General features: G+C 33.1%; 1 long non-coding RNA gene across 1 annotated transcript; it reads left to right on the top strand.

Annotated features, from left to right (window-relative positions):
• Positions 1-3,834: 3,834 nt before the first annotated feature.
• Positions 3,835-9,784, top strand: LOC130050230 (uncharacterized). Its single transcript, XR_008798656.1, has 2 exons — positions 3,835-7,824; positions 9,089-9,784. It is a non-coding gene; the product is annotated as an uncharacterized LOC130050230 (long non-coding RNA).
• The last annotated feature ends 10,431 nt before the right edge of the window (positions 9,785-20,215 follow it).

Here is a 20,215-nt window from a genome sequence, read left to right as displayed (position 1 = left end):
CGCTTTAAACTGTCTCAATTTGTGAAACGGAAACTAATGCAATGCCGAGTGATCGCCGGACATGGCGAGTTGTGCTAACTAACTGCATATCATCACTGTCTAACTCACCGTAGAGCTCCGAGAAGTCCACGAGGGGAAACCCTGCTTTTGGAAAACATAACGGGATTGTTGCCGATTTTGTTTAATTCCAAGAATGTATCGAATTCATCGATTAATTGAACTTTGTCTTTTAATGTCAGTTCTCGTCTCTGTCGTTAGGGGGAGGGCGCCATTAACTCGTGCGTGGTGCTGTCATAATTGAAAAGTGCACCCCCTAAAAATCAGGTTTTATTTTAAACTGATCGCGACTCCTCGCCAGTTGCACTCTTTTACTTACCTGTGGCTTCCCTTGAGACACCCTTTGTGTACACCGCGTGTGATCGACCGAATACCGACAGGTTGGTCACCGTGGGGTGGCTGGTTTAAATGCGATAATTAGAGCTAATTACGTGCAGTTGGGACCTTGTGTACACCGAATTTGAATGGGATTTGAACACCTACTAGCTGCCAATCTAACATTTCTCATATATTTCAACAGTTCCAAATTTTTTGCTGGGTGTGCTTCCAAATAAACACTAGAGAAAATGAGAAAGGCATCAGTCCATTGCTCAATATTATTGATCTTCTTACTAGATTTTTCAGCTGCCTGTAATTCGCCATTAACAAGTACTAGGGTTTGTTTCTGAGGCTCATTGTAATTTATGAACATCTTGTCTAACTCAACATATTCCCCCTTATAATTTTATTTGAGGCCTAAACTATATTTATAGCTGACAATTGAGCTTGTAAAGTTAGCCCCACCAGAGCCGAGAGAGGGTAGACTATCCGACATAGAACACATACCTATCTCCTCTCTATCACCTCCTCCCTGGCCAACTTGTGTTCCTTCTTTTATAGATGTGGGGCCCTTTTGTTGAACTGATGGCTCAGCGGAAACAACTTTCTGTTACTTCTGAATGGGATTCTGTGTCGTTTTTCTTTGCCCGCACTGGTTCCCTTTTTCTCTTCTCTCCTCTCCTGCGAGACTCCTGGAGACTCTCCAACTCTTCCCGTTGAGACTTGTTTAGATTTCGGCATTTTCCCCGTTCCGCTTAGTCTACAACTTAGGATTTAAAACTGACTTTCTGATTATATTCAAGCACGTAGTAACCCCTTCAATGGTGCATCACGTACCCTGTATGCATGCAGGATAAAATTAAAATCCATCAACATCGAATAATATTAACGTTCCCTTACCAAAATGTAAAATTTGCTGCAAATTTGCCGCAAGTTTGCGGCAAACAAATCAGTGTGCCAGAGCTGTTTGCCAGAAGTGTGCAGCTAATGCCGCTAGCGGCATACAGTGTGCCACTAGCACCACACAGTGTGCCACTAGTGGCACAGTGTGCCAGAAGTGCACCACAACTTTTCCTAAACGATACAGTGTGCCAGAAGTGCACCACAACCTTTTCTTTGGTATTCAGAATCGTGTGCCAGAAGTTCACAACTTTTTTCTTAAAATTTTAGAACTGAAACAGCAAGGGCACCAAAGTTCACGACTTTTCTTGAATATTTAGAATAAAAGAGCCATTTCAATATATCCATCACAACATTTTCTATAATAGAACATATATGCAACATTTCTCGCACCCCTTCCATCCATCTTCTTGTCTTAATGGGAATTAGCGGTCATTTTGTCACCAAATATTGAATTCAATGAAAGTTGCCTTATAATAGTTATTATATATTAAAGTAATAATTACACTTGTATTTAATTATTTCAAACACCTTTTAACCTCTTGAAAATGATTATGTGATTTTGGTGATTGAATATTATTGTCTTGCAAGACAGTATAATTATTCTCTAGTTACCTTTGCATGCTGTCAGCAAAATGTAAATGCTGTTTTTGTTTTTATTTGAGAAATGATTTGATTTGGGTGCAGTGAATACTTCTTCCGTATATATTTCTTTACATTAAAAGCGGTTATCTAACGTAGTTTTATTGGGGTTAATTCTCTTGTTTTTGTACATAATAAAAAATAAATGTTTTTATTAGTCATCAATATGTATTTCAATATCATCGAGAGATTTTGAGGGGGGAAAAAAAATGGTTGTCATCACTTTCACAGCTAATGCCCCTTTAAAATAAGATGCAAGTGCACAGGTATCTGAATTTTAATCTAATTAGAAAAAAAAAGTGAAGAAAAAATATCTATATCTAAATAAATGGAGAGAGAGAGAGAGAGAGAGAGAGAGAGAGAGAGAGAGAGAGGGGTTTCTTTTCTTTTCTTTATTTACGTGTATATCTGTTGATTACAATTCAGATACTGGGTTTGTGAGTTGAAATTAATCAAATGAGAGTGGTAAAAATTCACCTTTATATCGTATAATTTACATATCAGGATTTTATACAGGTACGTTATTCTGGTTTGTGGAATGCTAATTGATACTAAGTTAAAATAATCTAAGCTGTATACCAAAGTAGGTCTTCATGGGGCTTTACGGCTCTATGCATCGCAAATAGAGATCGGGTTCAATGCGTCGGGTGTGGGATTCACTCAATATTATATGAGCGCGAAAGTTGATATCAACAGACGCCATGATGTGATACCGGTAAACATCTTGAACATGAATCGAGAACAGGAGGTGATGCAGATATTCTGAGGAGAATCTTCCGATCATTGAGTAAGTGATTTACTGTGTATTTTATAGTTATAAACTCTCTAATATATTGTTCAAAACGAAACTGAACATCCCTGATTGTATGTTTTTGCGTCAAATCTTGCAAGTCAGTGTTTACGTTTATAAATTTACATGCTTCATTCAATTCTTTGAAATTATGTGGAATTTATTTTTTTTTAAATTTCCTTTGTATGAGATTAGACTCCTTCTAGTTGCATTATCGTAGCCATCGCGGATTTTTTCTTTTCTTATACATTTGGACAGTACCTAGCTGCAATAATGTAGCCCTATCCAATTTTTTTTTATTCTGACGTTTTTGGGATAGGGCTACAATTCCATAGGATCTCCGTAATGGTGCAAAATAATTTTATGAATAACCGATAATAAACTCTGTGTATTAGTCCCAAATGTTGTTTACACCAAAAGGAGTACCAACTTTGTGCTCGGGCATGTTTAATTAAGGTGTTTTTCATTAAATATAATGTACAGCATGCAAAATTCTTCGTCTGCTCCGCCATGCTTGTTATCGCGAGATCTCGTAGGTGGATCTAATGAAAGCCTAAACATTGACAATCAGCGCGAAAATGTAGTTACTCGAGCCACTTCGACAAAGAAAGGAAAATCATATTGTTGCAGAATGAATTTACACTCTGCTGTTCGGTTTTTAACTTGATATTTAATTCAAACCTTTTCAATACCGACGAAATAGCTTTCGCCTCCATACTTGTCCATTGATGTAAATACTACCTTATATGGCATATGCAAATGACTTGACAATCGGAAGTTGAAACTTCAGTACATCAAACATGGCGCACAAATATGAATCCAGGAATTGGAATTTATCGAAATTGTTGAAAACGGTAGAATAGAGCCTCACAAATCTAAAGTTGAAGGTTGTAAATTTATATATTGACTAAGAAACATAGAATATCATTTTATTTACTTAAAGAAAGTCAGGAAATGTTTAGAATGAGCGCAAATGTTGCGGGAGTGAATCACTCCCGCATTTGCACCATTACGGAGATCCTAAGGAGTTGTAGCCCTCTCCCTAAAAAAAAAAAAAAATCCAGAGAGGGCTACATTATTGCAGCTAGACAGTACCATATAGGCACTTCAAAAAAAATGGAGAGAGAGGGAAAAGGCCGAAAAACAAACAAATATTAATTAGGCCTATTTCCGTAATAATTATGCTATTTTTTGTTTACTTTCTACTCGGGTTATATTTGCAAAACTGAATAGTTTATTCAGTAAATGGTGTTTTTTAATGAATGGTTGATTTTTTTTTTATTAAAATGCTTATGATTTGAACCCAGATGTCCAGTTAGAAAAGTTAAACTGCATTATGATCAGGGATGTGACCTCCAGAATCTCAATTTTGTCACTCCCATTAATGCATATACGTTATTAAAATGGATTGAAGATCTTGTCTTGGCAATAAAGTTAATTTGTACGTAAAGTCTGATCAGCATGATATTAACAGTTGTACATCAAATATTGCATTTATTAGCCCAATGGGCTATAACGCAACATTGATTATTTCTCGGCTTTGAAAATCGGTGGCCCCAGGTGTCGGGCGACGGTAATTACATGTACACACCCCTGAATGATTCCTCCTATGTTAGACGCCTTGCAAACTTGTATATAGGACGGCCAATGGTATCTCGTAATTATTTACAATTTTATATCTTTTTCAGAATATATTTCATGATAGTTGTGAAGATACAGAAGTTGTGATGGTGTGTTGATAGGCTGTCTTCAACTTGCCATATCTGAGAGTTCCAACATGCAGGCCTGGATTAATGTGTATAAATCACTAATGAAGTTACTTAGTGTTATTTAGTTTTTAAAAAAAATGACATTTCAATTTATACACACTTGCCAAGTGAATCTGATGAGACGGCAACATGTATTTGTGAGTAAAGGCACTCTGTCTTAACCGAAAAACTATTTACAGTTTATCACAACAAATGGATGGGACAATAGAGTTGTTGCGGACAATATGTGATTGTGATGACCAAGTACTGAACAAGTGGAAGATTAGAAGAAGGTCCAGAATTCAATCATGTTTTTGATTCTAAGGCGCAGACAGCATGGAGATAGTCCTATTATTCTCTTATTCATCTATGATGGAGAAACTTGTGTAAATGTTTACAGTGTTCTCCCTAATAAGTGCTCACAAGTCTGTATTAATTTATCAGAATATAAAGTCCTTCACAGTACTGACTTTAAAATTCATGTAGATTGTCTCCAGATTTTTCTGAGGAAAAGTGCATAGTTTACATGTGTGAATTTTGAATATATTTCATTCTTGTCTGCAAATGTTGCCGAAACCTGTTATTGATGCACAATGCACATAGTCATGTTATGCAAATGATAGACCTCCTTTTTAATTACATGTCCTTAAGATCATGTCAACTCCTTTGTCTTAATTGTATATACAATTCTAGCATTTATAGCATCATTTGTATAGCACTTGCTAGTTTGATAAGGATTTTATTTTTTAAAAAACTTTCATTTGACATGATTGATCTAAAACGGCCAAAATTCACAAATCTATTTAAATCACAACCTGACCTTAGGCCAGAAAAGTGCCACAGTGGGTTGATATTTTTCTCTTGGATCTTGAAAGAAATTCTTTATGCAGCAGTTTCCAAATAAAATGTACTCTCATGGCCAGGGTGGGACTTCACCGAGAACTTTTTAACATTGCACAATGCAATATTTGTGGATTAGAAGCTGTTGTAGTTTCTTTTAAGTTTTCTCTCACATCTTGTTATAATTATATTTTATATTTTTGGTCGGGTTGCACAATGTGCAAACAGTTTATAAAATGGTGAATGACTGGTGGGCAAGCGACGATAGCGTCCCTGTAATAGTACCTACTTTGTGTAATCAACTCCTTTCACACCTCTCACTTGATGTTCCTCAAACTTTGTACAGTTGTTAGGGATACATTGAAGATGTGCGTGTACCTTTTTGAAAGTGATCAGACATTTTTTGAAAAATTTACATGTAGTTAAACTTCGTCATTTTTTAAGCATTTCTTTAATTGACAGTACCTATTTTGTGTAATAAACTCCTCGTATACCTCTAATCTGACATTCCTCAAATTGTGTACAGTTGTTATGAATACATTGAAGATGTGCATATGTGTTTTTGAAAGTGATCAGACATTTTAAAAAAAAAATGTACATGTAGTTGAACTTAAGTCATTTAAAAGCATTTCTTGAATAGATGGTAACTATTTTGTGTAATCAAATCCTCATGCACCTCTAACTTGACATTCCTTAAACTTTGTACAGTTGTTATGAACACATTGAAGATGTGCATGCGTCTTTTTGAAAATGATTAGACTTTTTTTTTTAAAATTACGTGTAGTTGAACTTGGGTCATTTTTTATGCATTTCTTGAATAGATGGTACCTATTTTGTGTGATCAACTCTTGCACATCTAAATTGATATTCCTCAAACTTTGTACAGTAGTTATGGACACACTGAAGATGTGCATGTGTCTTTTTGAAAGTGATCAGACTTTTTAAAAAAAAAATTACATTTAGTTGAACTTTGTCATTTTTTTAAAGCATTTCCTGAATAGATGGTACCTATTTTTTGTAATCAACTCCTCTTACAGCATTTATTTGACATTCTTCAGACCTTAAACAGCTGTTATGGAAGCATTGGAAATGTGCATGTGTCTTTTCGGAAGTGATCAGGCATTCTTTGAAAAATTTACATGTGCATGGTGAAGTTGAACTTAGTCATTTTTTAAACATGGTACTTTATGTAACCAGCTCAGCTTTTACTTAACATTTTCCAGACCCTGTACATTATAGATGATATAAAAACATTGAAGATACATGTTAACATTTTATAAATGCTTCTCTTTTTTTTTTTTTTTTTTTTTTTGTTGTTGAAAAATTCTACCTTTAATTTGTCATTTTTCCAGTATGTTTCTACTGTTGTTCCTATGATAGATAACATATTTTACAAGAACCTGGTCATTTCTGTTTTTGAATCTCTTTTTTTTTTATTAGTATTTTTGAATATATGTTAATTACTTGATATGTCATTGTTCTTGAAATTATATTAATTGAATTATTATTGTGTTTTTGTTTTGTAATATGACAGTTTATATAGGATCCCTTAATTTCGAGCAGACAGTGTCAGAAGTGTGCTGCAAGTTTGCTGCAAACTGTGTGCCAGAAGTGTGCAGCAAGAGTGTGCCGCAAGTTTGCCGCAAACTGTGTGCCAGAGGAAAAATTTGCATACGAAAAGTATACTTGCGGCAAATATGCCGCACACTGTGTGCCAGAAGTGTGCAGCAAGTGTGTGCCGCAAGTTTGCTGTAAACTGTGTGCCAGAGGAAAAATTTGCATACGAAAAGTATACTTGCGGCAAATGTGCCGCAACTAGTTGCGGCAAACTTGCCGCAAATGCGCTGCAAATTTGCAGCAACTGTGTGCCAGAGGGCTTATATTTTGGTAAGGGGTTTAATCGACAAAATATTAAGTCAAATATATACAATAAATCCTAAAGGCTTAAATTCCACTACATCAATATATCCAGATTAATCCGATGAACTACATTAACTCAAAATTTATTTGTACAGAATTTCAAACCTTCGCTTCTACCCGAAAATATTGAAAAGGAAGTAGAAGTTTATACCAAACTCCGTACAGCGTCAAATTCTTCGGGACTACTTTCCCCTACGAATAATGACACTGCCACAGGCTTTCCAAACTTCTGCAGAAAAACGCAAGTTACTATACGCGTGTGATTCGGTTTTCTATAATACCAGATAGGGTGGTCACGTAAGGTTTATTTATTCCAGAATTAGTAGAAATAAATTCTTCTACACTCTGTGTAACGTTTAGACTGATTAAAAATTGAAACTACTGGCCTTGACATTGGACTATAATTTTGAGCGGAGCGTCATCGACGTAGTGATGATGATGTCGAGGCGTCTGTGGAAACAGGAGGAAGATTTTATCGTATCAGGGCCACACCTTTGCGTATTGCTGTCATATTTGAGAGGGAATCCAGCCAAGAAAGACAGCTACACCAGGGACTTCTTTACAGATGGATAAGTTGTCCAGAAAAAGCGAGAACATTCAAACAACCAGGTTAGTGACTCGAATTTTCTCAGAGATCTCGTATCTTTTGAAAAGTCCGTCAGCTGTCCGTAGTGCCATAGATAATGATACATGTTGATAAAGTTTAAGTGTACGTACATCTTCTGTGTAATACTACAGGCACAGATTAAAGATTGACCATCGAATATATTTTTAAAAACGTAATTTCGCTTTTAAAACAATCTTGAAATTGTTTCTAAAATCAAAGTGTTTGAGGAATCGCTCATATCAATCACTAGATCTATATCGCATTACTTTGATTATAGGTAATTCAGATTTAATCTGTTGATCTATGCAAACAAACTTTTATGGGAAATGCCTTCTCTCCCACCCCTCCCCCAAATTAACATTGTGGAGGTGCATTTTCAAAAATTATTTTTCAAATAATTATTGTGTCATGCTTGTTCCCAGTGTAATGTCGTTGAACATGGTGAACATATAGATCTGGTAAAGGATTTTAAAAAGTCATATGAGTGTATCAATGACCATGATATGGTCTAGATTAAATCATACATATATAACTTTGTACACCTGACCTTACTAGATTAATTCACACCTTGTGTTTACACACCAATACAGATAATTAGTGACTCAAGAAAGAAAATCCAAAGAGAACAAATTCATATGCAGTGTAGCTTAATTAAAACACATGTCTAATATAAATATCAGTTGAATACCTGACATTTAAAAAAAATGAAATTAACAATCCAGTATTAATTAAGATAAATTGTAAGTGAGATATAAGGTCTATGACTAATGTAGTAATGAAATAATTTCAATGATAAATAAATGTGGCAATTTATATTATGACAGGACCCAAAGTTAACATACAGAGAAATTGATAAATATACTCTCACCACGGAAATTTCATCACTAAACATGTGCAACTTCTATGATGAGACAGTTGGACAGGATGTACATATATATGTACAAAGTATTCACCAAGTGTTCATACATTATGCTTTGCTTGTCACTGAAAATCCATGATGTAATGAATATAAATCATTACATATTCATGCAGTTAAAGTCAACCAATGGGAATTCAGCTAAAACCAATGCAAGAAATTATTCCTGTTTCAGATGTAAACATCATATTGTATACATCATCATTAAATGTAATGTGTTGCAGATTGTTTTCAGATTAAATTTGTATTAATGCAATTTTGCAACATTGAACCACACAGCTTTATTTAAGTTGGATCAGAAATGTCTAAACTATGAGCATATAGATAAGACATGGTTTATATTTTTGTAGGAATTGCATCATCGCAATCACAAACCATGATTTTGAGTCCACACCAGCTTCCGCAATCTGACAAAGGAGATAATTTGTGGGAAGGATCCATGGGTAACCGACGACGAGGAATTACAAGATGTGAAGGATTTCCACCATGCAATTTGAATTAAACTAATTTGAATGATGTACTAGTACTTGTCTTTAACACATGTACAAAGAAATTTTGAATTTAAAATGAGAACAGTGAAAAATCATGATTGTTGATTTTTGAAGGTAAATCTTTAATTCTGAGGAACGTCTATGCATGCCAACATCTGCAACATTAATAATGAGAGTAGCAATATATACTTAAGCTTTAGAATTTATTATTACAACAAGGTAACTTAAAATTTGTTTATCACAGGCCATCGCTTTGCACTGTGATACATTATTGATATATACATGTTTATTGAATTTTGAGTTGTCTGAATTTCTGAAACAACATTTGAATATAACAAATAATTTTCTTCATTTCAGTTCCTTACATATGAAAAAATTACCATTTTTTGCCTGTTTCCAAATATGTGCAAGAAGTATACAGGGATTGAAAGCTGAGAAAGAGACAAAAATTCCTTTTCAATGTTACATATTATATATAGTTATGTATGACAGTGAGGCTATCAACAGTGCAATAATGATAAACATGTGAAGTGTTTGCTAATAAAACATGATAAATTTTCTGAAACTGTCATTTAGATGTGTTTAATAGATACCTGTAGTTCTCATAGAGTACATATTGAAAAAAGCCTCATGGGAGGCAAATTTAATGAAGAGGATATGCATAGATACAGTGTATATATGACATACCATACATATAGAATATTTATTGACTTTCTTGGTATACCTGTAGTAGGGGCATATGGTCAAAGTAAGCTTTTCACATAATTTTTTATTTATAAATGGGATCCCGGACCCCTTCCAAGGAGAAATAAATGCAAAATGGAATGGGTCATTCTGAATTTCAAATCTGCTGTAGAACAACAGGAACAGAAATTACAAAACTGTGTGAATATTGTTGTATAGGGTTTTAAAACATGGTTCTTGAGGACATGATGGGGCCATATAAGGGCTCATTTTATTAAATGTTATTAATTTTACTGAAGGACACAAAATACATATGTAATATACACAAATACATATGTAATATACACTGTATATTCATTAAAAAATTTCTAAGGCAAGTGTTCATCTACAAAAGAGTTTTGATTCAGAATTATTTCCTGTTGAATCTTTGAAAATATCAAGAACAATTTGATTACATTATAACAAATTATGCATGCACTGTAAGGATGTGAATTTTGAATTGTTCAAACAGTGGGGTATTTTGTTGTTGGATGACAGTTTACAGGGGACTTAAAAATAATTCCATATCAAATTCATATAATTCATAAGATACTTTTTTTCTTATATAAACATTGGAGTGAAATTGTCACATGTACAACAGTAATGAAGTCAATTAAGTACAAGTGGACTGAAAAAAGTGTGGTGCTGAAAGATTCAATGTATTTCTGCAAGAATTTTTACTGTCTAATTAGAAACGGTCTTTGTGAAATAAGAAATGAATTGTTGCTTGAAGTTACATCGCTTTCCTAACTGGTCTTAATTTCAGAAAGATTGTATATGTTAAAAAAGATGTTTTCTGGAAACCTATAAATCATTAAATTTGTTCAATTCTGTAAGAAAACAAATAATTATATGGGGACCAGAGTCATTTAACTACAAATATCATCAGGGCATGGTGTATACTACAAAGAATTATACTACCGGCAAATAGAACTTGGGAGGGGGGTACCCATCTTTTCCACTTTTTATGACAAATATGCTTTCCATGTAAAATAATACAATGAACAATATAATTTAAAAATATCATAAAATCAATAAACTAAGTTGCTTCATGCCAACAAGAGTAACAGTGTGTTTGTGTGTGTTGGGGGGGGGGGGAGTTGTGTGTTGGTGTTCTCTCTCTTCATTTTTTGCTTGTTGCCCCACACCCCCCCCCCCCTTTTTTTTTGTTAAAGCAAAGCTACATGTATGAACCTGTACTTATATTATTTGTCTCAAATGCAACATGCGAAGAAACGCTGATGTGTTTTAAAATATAGATAATGGTGACTGCAATTTTTTATCGTTTAATTTGGGTGCATGGTGGGTTGTAAATGTACATGTACAATATGTAATACACCTCAAGTTCATATGTTAGTTTGTTTCGATCTGGGATGTTGAGTAAATTTTAACCACCACCCCCCTTCTCCTCCTATATGCCCATTTTCATAAATGTATACCAGATATATTGCTGTGCACAAATTTCTAAATGTAAGTTTATCAATGGCGCCTCACATATGGATCCCTGATATGAAAAGATGAAAACGTTAACTATGATTTTAAAAATCCACCGGGCATCGTGTACAGCGACAAGGAATAGACCTGCATCAAATTCTTTTAAAATGAATACGAATGGACGTTTTCTTATCTGATTCTAGCGAAATTGCATTTATCTGAATCAAATAATTTGACTCTACAATTCTACTTACTTTACTTACCTTCTCTTTCATTGATTTATATAGTACGTTATTAATAACGGTCTATGAATATTTATTTGAAGAAATTTGAAAGAAAATGAAAATCTAAGACTTGATAATATATTAGATGCAAGGAAACCGATATCGACATTAAGGAACCACTACATGCACAATGAAATTGAATGATCGCGTAAACATTTTGCTGTGAATGTCATAATTTTTTTTTTCTAAACATCAGCTTATAATTTACCGCGCTTTTGCAACTGTGACGTCATGCCGTCAACACGGTTCATATCTGAAAGCTTGTGGCAGCGATGATATAGGAGTTGTAGCGTAACGGAATATACTGAGCTGACCGGAGCTTGAGTTTATACCAAACTCCGTACAGCGTCAAATTCTCCGGGACTACTTTCCCCTACGAATAATGACACTGCCACAGGCTTTCCAAACTTCTGCAGAAAAACGCAAGTTACTATACGCGTGTGATTCGGTTTTCTATAATACCAGATAGGGTGGTCACGTAAGGTTTATTTATTCCAGAATTAGTAGAAATAAATTCTTCTACACTCTGTGTAACGTTTAGACTGATTAAAAATTGAAACTACTGGCCTTGACATTGGACTATAATTTTGAGCGGAGCGTCATCGACGTAGTGATGATGATGTCGAGGCGTCTGTGGAAACAGGAGGAAGATTTTATCGTATCAGGGCCACACCTTTGCGTATTGCTGTCATATTTGAGAGGGAATCCAGCCAAGAAAGACAGCTACACCAGGGACTTCTTTACAGATGGATAAGTTGTCCAGAAAAAGCGAGAACATTCAAACAACCAGGTTAGTGACTCGAATTTTCTCAGAGATCTCGTATCTTTTGAAAAGTCCGTCAGCTGTCCGTAGTGCCATAGATAATAATACATGTTACATAATTACAACTACTCATAGATGATCAGTTGTTTTTTGAACAACTCTTGCTGAGCATAAGAGGTGCTACTATTCGTTATTGTTCCATAAAAAAGAAATAAAAAACGAAAAAATACATTCAATTGAAGAAGAAATAAAGCATTTAGAATTACTAAGGAACAATGATGACTCCACAGAAATTGTACAAAAATTAAATGCTGCTCAAAAAAGTTTAGAGGAACTCAGAAAAGACTATATTAAGGGCCTTTTTGTCAGAACAAAACTTAAATGGATTGAGCAGGGAGAAAAACCAACGAAATATTTCCTCAGCCTAGAAAAAAGAAATTATATAAATAAAACTGTAAACAAACTTATGCTCAGCAATGGTAATACTATTTCTTCACAGACAGATATTTTAGCAGAAATTGAGAAATTCTACAAAAATCTTTATTCTAGTTATGATAATAAATTACATGATGTAAACATTGATACCATTATTGATAAGAATGATGTTAGAATACTTGATGACAACATGTCAAAAACATTAGAGGGATATATAAACAATGAAGAAGCCCTTTTAGCACTTAAAAATATGTCTAATGGTAAAAGTCCTGGAAGTGATGGATTCACAGCAGAATTTTTCAATTTTTTTTGGAAAGATCTTGGATGTTTTTTAATTAGGTCAATAAACTTTGGATTTAATGTGGGAGAACTGTCTGTAACACAGAAACAAGGCATTATATCTATATTACCAAAAGGAGACAAACCCAGGGAATTACTTACAAATTGGCGACCAATATCACTTCTTAATGTAACGTACAAAATTGCTTCTGCATGTATAGCAAATAGAATAAAAAATGTTCTTGATTTTCTAATACATGACAATCAAAAGGGCTTCCTCAAAGATAGGTTTATTGGGGAAAATACGCGACTTATTTACGATGTAATAGATTCTGTACATGAAAAACACATCCCAGGTATGCTTTTACTTGTGGATTTTGAAAAAGCATTTGACTCTATATCGTGGAAATTTATGTACGAAACTTTAAAAAATTTTAATTTCGGTCATGATCTTATCAAATGGGTATCAGTGTTATACAATAAGGCCAAATTATGTGTTATTCAAAATGGTGTTTTTTCAAAAAAATTTTAAATTGGCAGGGGTTGTCGTCAAGGTGATCCAATATCTCCTTATTTATTCAACCTTTGTGTCGAAATTTTAGGCCATATGATACGACAAAACAAAAACATCAGGGGCATTAAAATAAATAAAGAAAGAATTTGTTTAATACAATATGCAGATGACACAGTTCTATTTTTGGATGGATCAGAAAAAAGTCTAAAAAGTGCTCTTGATCTCCTTTTTCAATTTTCAAAATTTTCAGGTTTAAAACCCAATATTTCCAAAACCAAATCAATTTGGATTGGTTCTAAGATTAATACTAAAGATACTTTTTGTAGTGATACTGGATTACAATGGACAACAGGACCATTCACAGTTTTAGGCATTACATATACTGTAAACCTTAAGAACATGGAAAAGCTTAATTTTGATAACAGGCTTACAGCTATCCAGAAAGAAATAACCCAATGGTCAAAAAGAAATATTTCTCCCATAGGAAAAATTACAGTGGTGAAAAGTTTGTTTCTATCAAAATTTACGCACTTGTTCATTTCGCTTCCCAAACCAAGTTTACAGTGGATAAAGCAACTTATAAAAGCTTTTTATAAATTTATATGGGGGAACAAAATGGAGAAAATTTCTAGAAAAACACTAGAATTAGATTTTGAAAATGGTGGGTGTAAAATGACCAATATAGAAACATTTATCAAGTCTCTCAAACTAACTTGGTTTAGGAGACTTTTTACAACTAATTCTACATGTAGCTGGATAAGCTTATTTTCTGAAATTACTGGTTGTAACATTACACAATTGTGTCATTTTGGACCTGTTTACTGTAAACAAAAAGCAAATTCCACTGGAAACTCTTTTTGGAAAGAAACTTTATTTTACTTCGCAGAATTTTTAGAAAGTTTTGAAATGAATGATTTTCACATTTTTTTGGAACCCCTGTGGTATAATGATAAAATAAAGATTCAAAATAAATTCATATTTTGCAAGCAATTATATGACAAGGGGTTTCATATAATATCTGATTTATTAGATAAGCATGGTAACTTTATCAGCTACCAGAGTATCACAAATGATTACTCAATTCAGATTCATTTACTACATATGAGGGATTAAAACAAGCTATTATGCACTCATGGCCTAATATCAAACTACTTATACATGATACAACTTTTCAACCATATCAACCTGAATTCATTAAAATTCTATGCAAATACAAAAAAGGTTCTAGGAATATTTATGACTATTTAATATCAAAATCACAGCATCGACCTATTTGTGAAAACAAATGGGATAATGATTTAAATTTGCAATTAGATTTAAATTGGAAACATGTATATACAAACATCAAATCTGTAACAAAAGATTCAGGACTGATATGGTTCAACTATAGAATCATTCATAGAATATTGGGTACTAACAAACTCCTACATATATCAAAAATTAAAAACTCTCCTCTCTCTCTACATTATGGACAAAATTATCAGATTGGATTTTTCAAAAATCTGGTAAAAGAATGGGATTTAGTGTACAAACTGTCATTTTTGGTTTTCCAGAAAAAGAACACATGGTTTTAAACTTTATAATCCTCTTAGTAAAGAGATACATATTCAAGAAAGAATGTCAATATTGTTTTTGATGATGTTTTGAAATGTTTATATGATTACTACATTTTGGAAGAAAAACTTACAGAACAAATATTTTACAAAAAGAAATGGTCTAAATGGAAATGTCTTTTCAATTAATGATAACAGCATTTCTTCTTCTTTTTTTCAACAATAAGTACTAGAATATACATGTAATTGTCTATATCGCTTTCTTTAATCTGTATGAGAGTGTGAGTAAAAGGTGTATATGTATTTGTTGAAAATGATAAAAAAAAAAATAATAATAATACATGTTGATAAAGTTTAAGTGTACGTACATCTTCTGTGTAATACTACAGACACAGATTAAAGATTGACTATCGAATATATTTTTAAAAGTGTAATTTCGTTTTTAAAACAATCTTGAAATTGTTTCTAAAATCAAAGTGTTTGAGGAATCGCTCATATCAATCACTAGATCTATATCGCATTACTTTGATTATAGGTAATTCAGATTTAATCTGTTGATCTATGCAAACAAACTTTTATGGGAAATGCCTTCTCTCCCACCCCTCCCCCAAATTAACATTGTGGAGGTGCATTTTCAAAAATTATTTTTCAAATAATCATTAATTGTGTCATGCTTGTTCCCAGTGTAATGCTGTTGAACATGGTGAACATATAGATCTGGTACAGGATTTTAAAAAGTCATATGAGTGTATCAATGACCATGATATGGTCTAGATTAAATCATACATTATATATAACTTTGTACACCTTACTAGATTCACACCTTGTGTTTACACACCAATACAGATAATTAGTGGCTCAAGAAAGAAAATCCAAAGAGAACAAATTCATATGCAGTGTAACTTAATTAAAACACATGTCTAATACAGATATCAGTTGAATACCTGACATTTAAAAAAAAATGAAATTAACAATCTAGTATTAATTAAGATAAATGGTAAGTGAGATATGAGGTCTATGACTAATGTAGTGATGAAATAATTTCAATGATAAATAAATGTGGGAATTTATATCATTGCAATCACAAACCATGATTTTGAGTCCACACCAGCTTCCGCAATCTGACAAAGGAGAGAATTTATGGGAAGGATCCATGGGTAACCGATGACGAGGAATTACAAGATGTGAAGGATTTCCACCAATTTGAATTAAACTAATTTGAATGAGGTACTAGTACTTGTCTTTAACACATGTACATAGAAATTTTGAATTTAAAATGAGAACAGTAAAAAATCATGATTGTTGATTTTTGAAGGTAAATCTTTAATTCTGAGGAATGTCTATGCATGCCAACATCTGCAACATTAATAGTGAGAGTAGCAATATATACTTAAGCTTTAGAATTTATTATTACAACAAGGTAACTTAAAATTTGTTTATCACAGGCCATCGCTTTGCACTGTGATACATTATTGATATATACATGTTTATTGAATTTTGAGTTGTCTGAATTTCTGAAACAACATTTGAATATAACAAATAATTTTCTTCATTTCAGTTCCTTACATATGAAAAAATTACCATTTTTTGCCTGTTTCCAAATATGTGCAAGAAGTATACAGGGATTGAAAGCTGAGAAAGAGACAAAAATTCCTTTTCAATGTTACATATCATATATAGTTATGTATGACAGTGAGGCTATCAACAGTGCAATAATGATAAACATGTGAAGTGTTTGCTAATAAAACATGATAAATTTTCTGAAACTGTCATTTAGATGTATTTAATAGATACCTGTAGTTCTCATACAGTACATATTGAAAAAAGCCTCATGGGAGGCAAATTTAATGAAGAGGATATGCATAGATACAGTGTATATATGACATACCATACATATGGAATATTTATTGACTTTCTTGGTATACCTGTAGTAGAGGAAATGGTCAAAGTAAGCTTTTCACATAATTTTTTTATTTATAAATAGGGATCCCGGACCCCTTCCAAGGAGAAATAAATGCAAAATGGAATGGGTCATTCTGAATTTCAAATCTGCTGTAGAACAACAGGAACAGAAATTACAAAACTGTGTGAATATTGTTGTATAGGGTTTTAAAACATGGTTCTTGAGGACATGATGGGGCCATATAAGGGTTCATTTTATTAAATTTTATGAATTTTACAGAAGGACACAAAATACATATGTAATATACACAAATACATATGTAATACACACTGTATATTCATTAAAAATTTTCTAAGGCAAGTGTTAATCTACAATAGAGTTTTGATTCAGAATTATTTCCTGTTGAATCTTTGAAAATACCAAGAACAATTTGATTACATTAAAACAAATTATGCATGCACTGTAAGGATGTGAATTTTGAATTGTTCAAACAGTGGGGTATTTGGTTGTTGGATGACAGTTTACAGGGGACTTAAAACCAATTCCATAATTTATCAAATTCATATAATTCATAAGATACTTTTTTTTCTTATATAAACATTGAAGTGAAATTGTCACATGTACAACAGTAATGAAGTCAATTAAGTACAAGTGGACTGAAAAAAAGTGTGGTGCTGAAAGATTCAATGTATTTCTGCAAGAATTTTTACTGTCTAATTAGAAACGGTCTTTGTGAAATAAGAAATGAATTGTTGCTTGAAGTTAACTCGCTTTCCTAACTGGTCTTAATTTCAGAAAGATTTTATATGTTAAAAAAGATGTTTTCTGGAAACCTATAAATCATTAAATTTGTTCAATTCTGTAAGAAATAATTATATGGGGACCAGAGTCATATAATTACAAACATCATCAGAGCATGGCGTATACTACAAAGAATTATACTACCGGCAAATAGAACTTGGGAGGGGGGTACCCATCTTTTCCACTTTTTATGACAAATATGCCTTCCATGAAAAATAATACAATGGACAATATAATTTAAAAATATCATAAAATCAATAAACTAAGTTGCTTCATGCCAACAAGAGTAACAGTGTGGGTGGGGGTGGGTTGTGTGGGGGTGTTCTCTCTCTTCATTTTTTGCTTGTTGCCCCCCCCCTTTTTTTTTGTTAAAGGGACTGGTTCACGATTTTTGATGAAAATATTTTTTCATTTTTGACGGTAAACATTAGAAATATAACTCATTTAATGTTGACAGCCAAAGTTTTGACCTTCTGAATGCAAGAATAAAAGCAATATTTTAGCCTTAAATCTGTGTTATGTAAACAAAGACTCGAGTCTTTTTATGTATACAAACAAACAAGTGAAATATTGATTTTGTAATATAAAGCATCTTAATTTTGCATAGATATAAAGCATCTTAATTTTGCATAGTCACAAATTTTAACTCTTGGATGACACATTTACCCCCAAAATGCTTGAAATGTGAAAGATATAATAAACTTAGATCGATATCCATTTCTTTTTAAAATTTCGTAAACAATAACATACTGCAATCTCTGTTTACAAAACAAATAATAAACTCTCTAAAATGAGCTTCTGTGATGATATATATAACCTTAATTCTAATGTGAACTCTTTTAAACACATTAGACAGTAGATTTTGATCATTAAAAGTGAAAAAGAAAATTTTGGAGAAAATCGTGAATCAGTCCCTTTAAATTAAAGCTACATGTATGAACCTGTACTTATATTATTTGTCTCAAATGCAACATGCGAAGAAACGCTGATGTGTTTTAAAATATAGATAATGGTGACTGCAATTTTTTATCGTTTAATTTGGGTGCATGGTGGGTTGTAAATGTACATGTACAATATGTAATACACCTCAAGTTCATATGTTAGTTTGTTTCGATCTGGGATGTTGAGTAAATTTTAACACCCCCCCTTCTCCTCCTATATGCCCATTTTCATAAATGTGCACCAGATATATTGCTGTGCACAAATTTCTAAATGTAAGATTATCAACGACGCCTCACATATGGATCCCTGACGTGAAAAGATGAAAACGTTAACTATGATGTTAAAAATCCACCGGGCATCTGTACAGCGACAAGGAATAGACCTGCATCAAATTCTTTTAAAATGAATACGAATGGACGTTTTCTTATCTGATTCAAGCGAAATTGCATTTATCTGAATCAAATAATTTGACTCTACAATTCTACTTACTTTACTTACCTTCTCTTTCATTGATTTATATAGTACGTTATTAATAACGGTCTATGAATATTTATTTGAAGAAATTTGAAAGAAAATGAAAATCTAAGACTTGATAATATATTAGATGCAAGGAAACCGATATCGACATTAAGGAACCACTACATGCACAATGAAATTGAATGATCGCGTAAACATTTTGCTGTGAATGTCATAATTTTTTTTTTCTAAACATCAGCTTTATAATTTACCGCGCTTTTGCAACTGTGACGTCATGCCGTCAACACGGTTCATATCTGAAAGCCTGTGGCAGCGATGATATAGGAGTTGTAGCGGAATATACTGAGCTGACCGGAGCTTGGAGTTTATACATGTAACAGTAAAAACAAAACCTCGCTGCAACTACAAATTCTCCGGAATAAAATTCCGGAATAAGCATCTGTCAATATTTATTCTGGCTTAAATGACCTAATTTATTGTATAGCGATAAATTGTATTACAATTGGTTTATGATAATCAGTTTTTGTATTTCCATTCTCCATGAATGCTAATTTACTTGCTTGTTGTTTCTATCAACCAACACCAAGCGATTTAATTGTATATCAGAGACCCGCATATTTTGTGCCTTACGAACTATCAAAGTACAATGACTCGGGCTTATTGTGACGTCACAATAAACTTCGTTTACCTTGGCGTTAAATTTATGGAAATGTACGAGGCTACGTGTTTGTTGTTGTCTGTGTCATTCGGAACACTCGGGTTTGTTCATTTAACTGGACACGAAAGTGAAACATGAGATATCCGATGGGGTGAAACACGACGTTTTGTTGCAGGGCAAACACGACGGTCACGTGACCTTCTCGGCCAATCAGATTCTG

This window comes from Ostrea edulis, chromosome 9, assembly GCF_947568905.1.
Source record: "Ostrea edulis chromosome 9, xbOstEdul1.1, whole genome shotgun sequence".
In the NCBI taxonomy this organism is placed as follows: Eukaryota; Metazoa; Mollusca; class Bivalvia; order Ostreida; family Ostreidae; genus Ostrea; species Ostrea edulis.
Note: the sequence above shows the minus strand (reverse complement) of the source record. Positions and strands in the feature narration are given on the sequence as shown.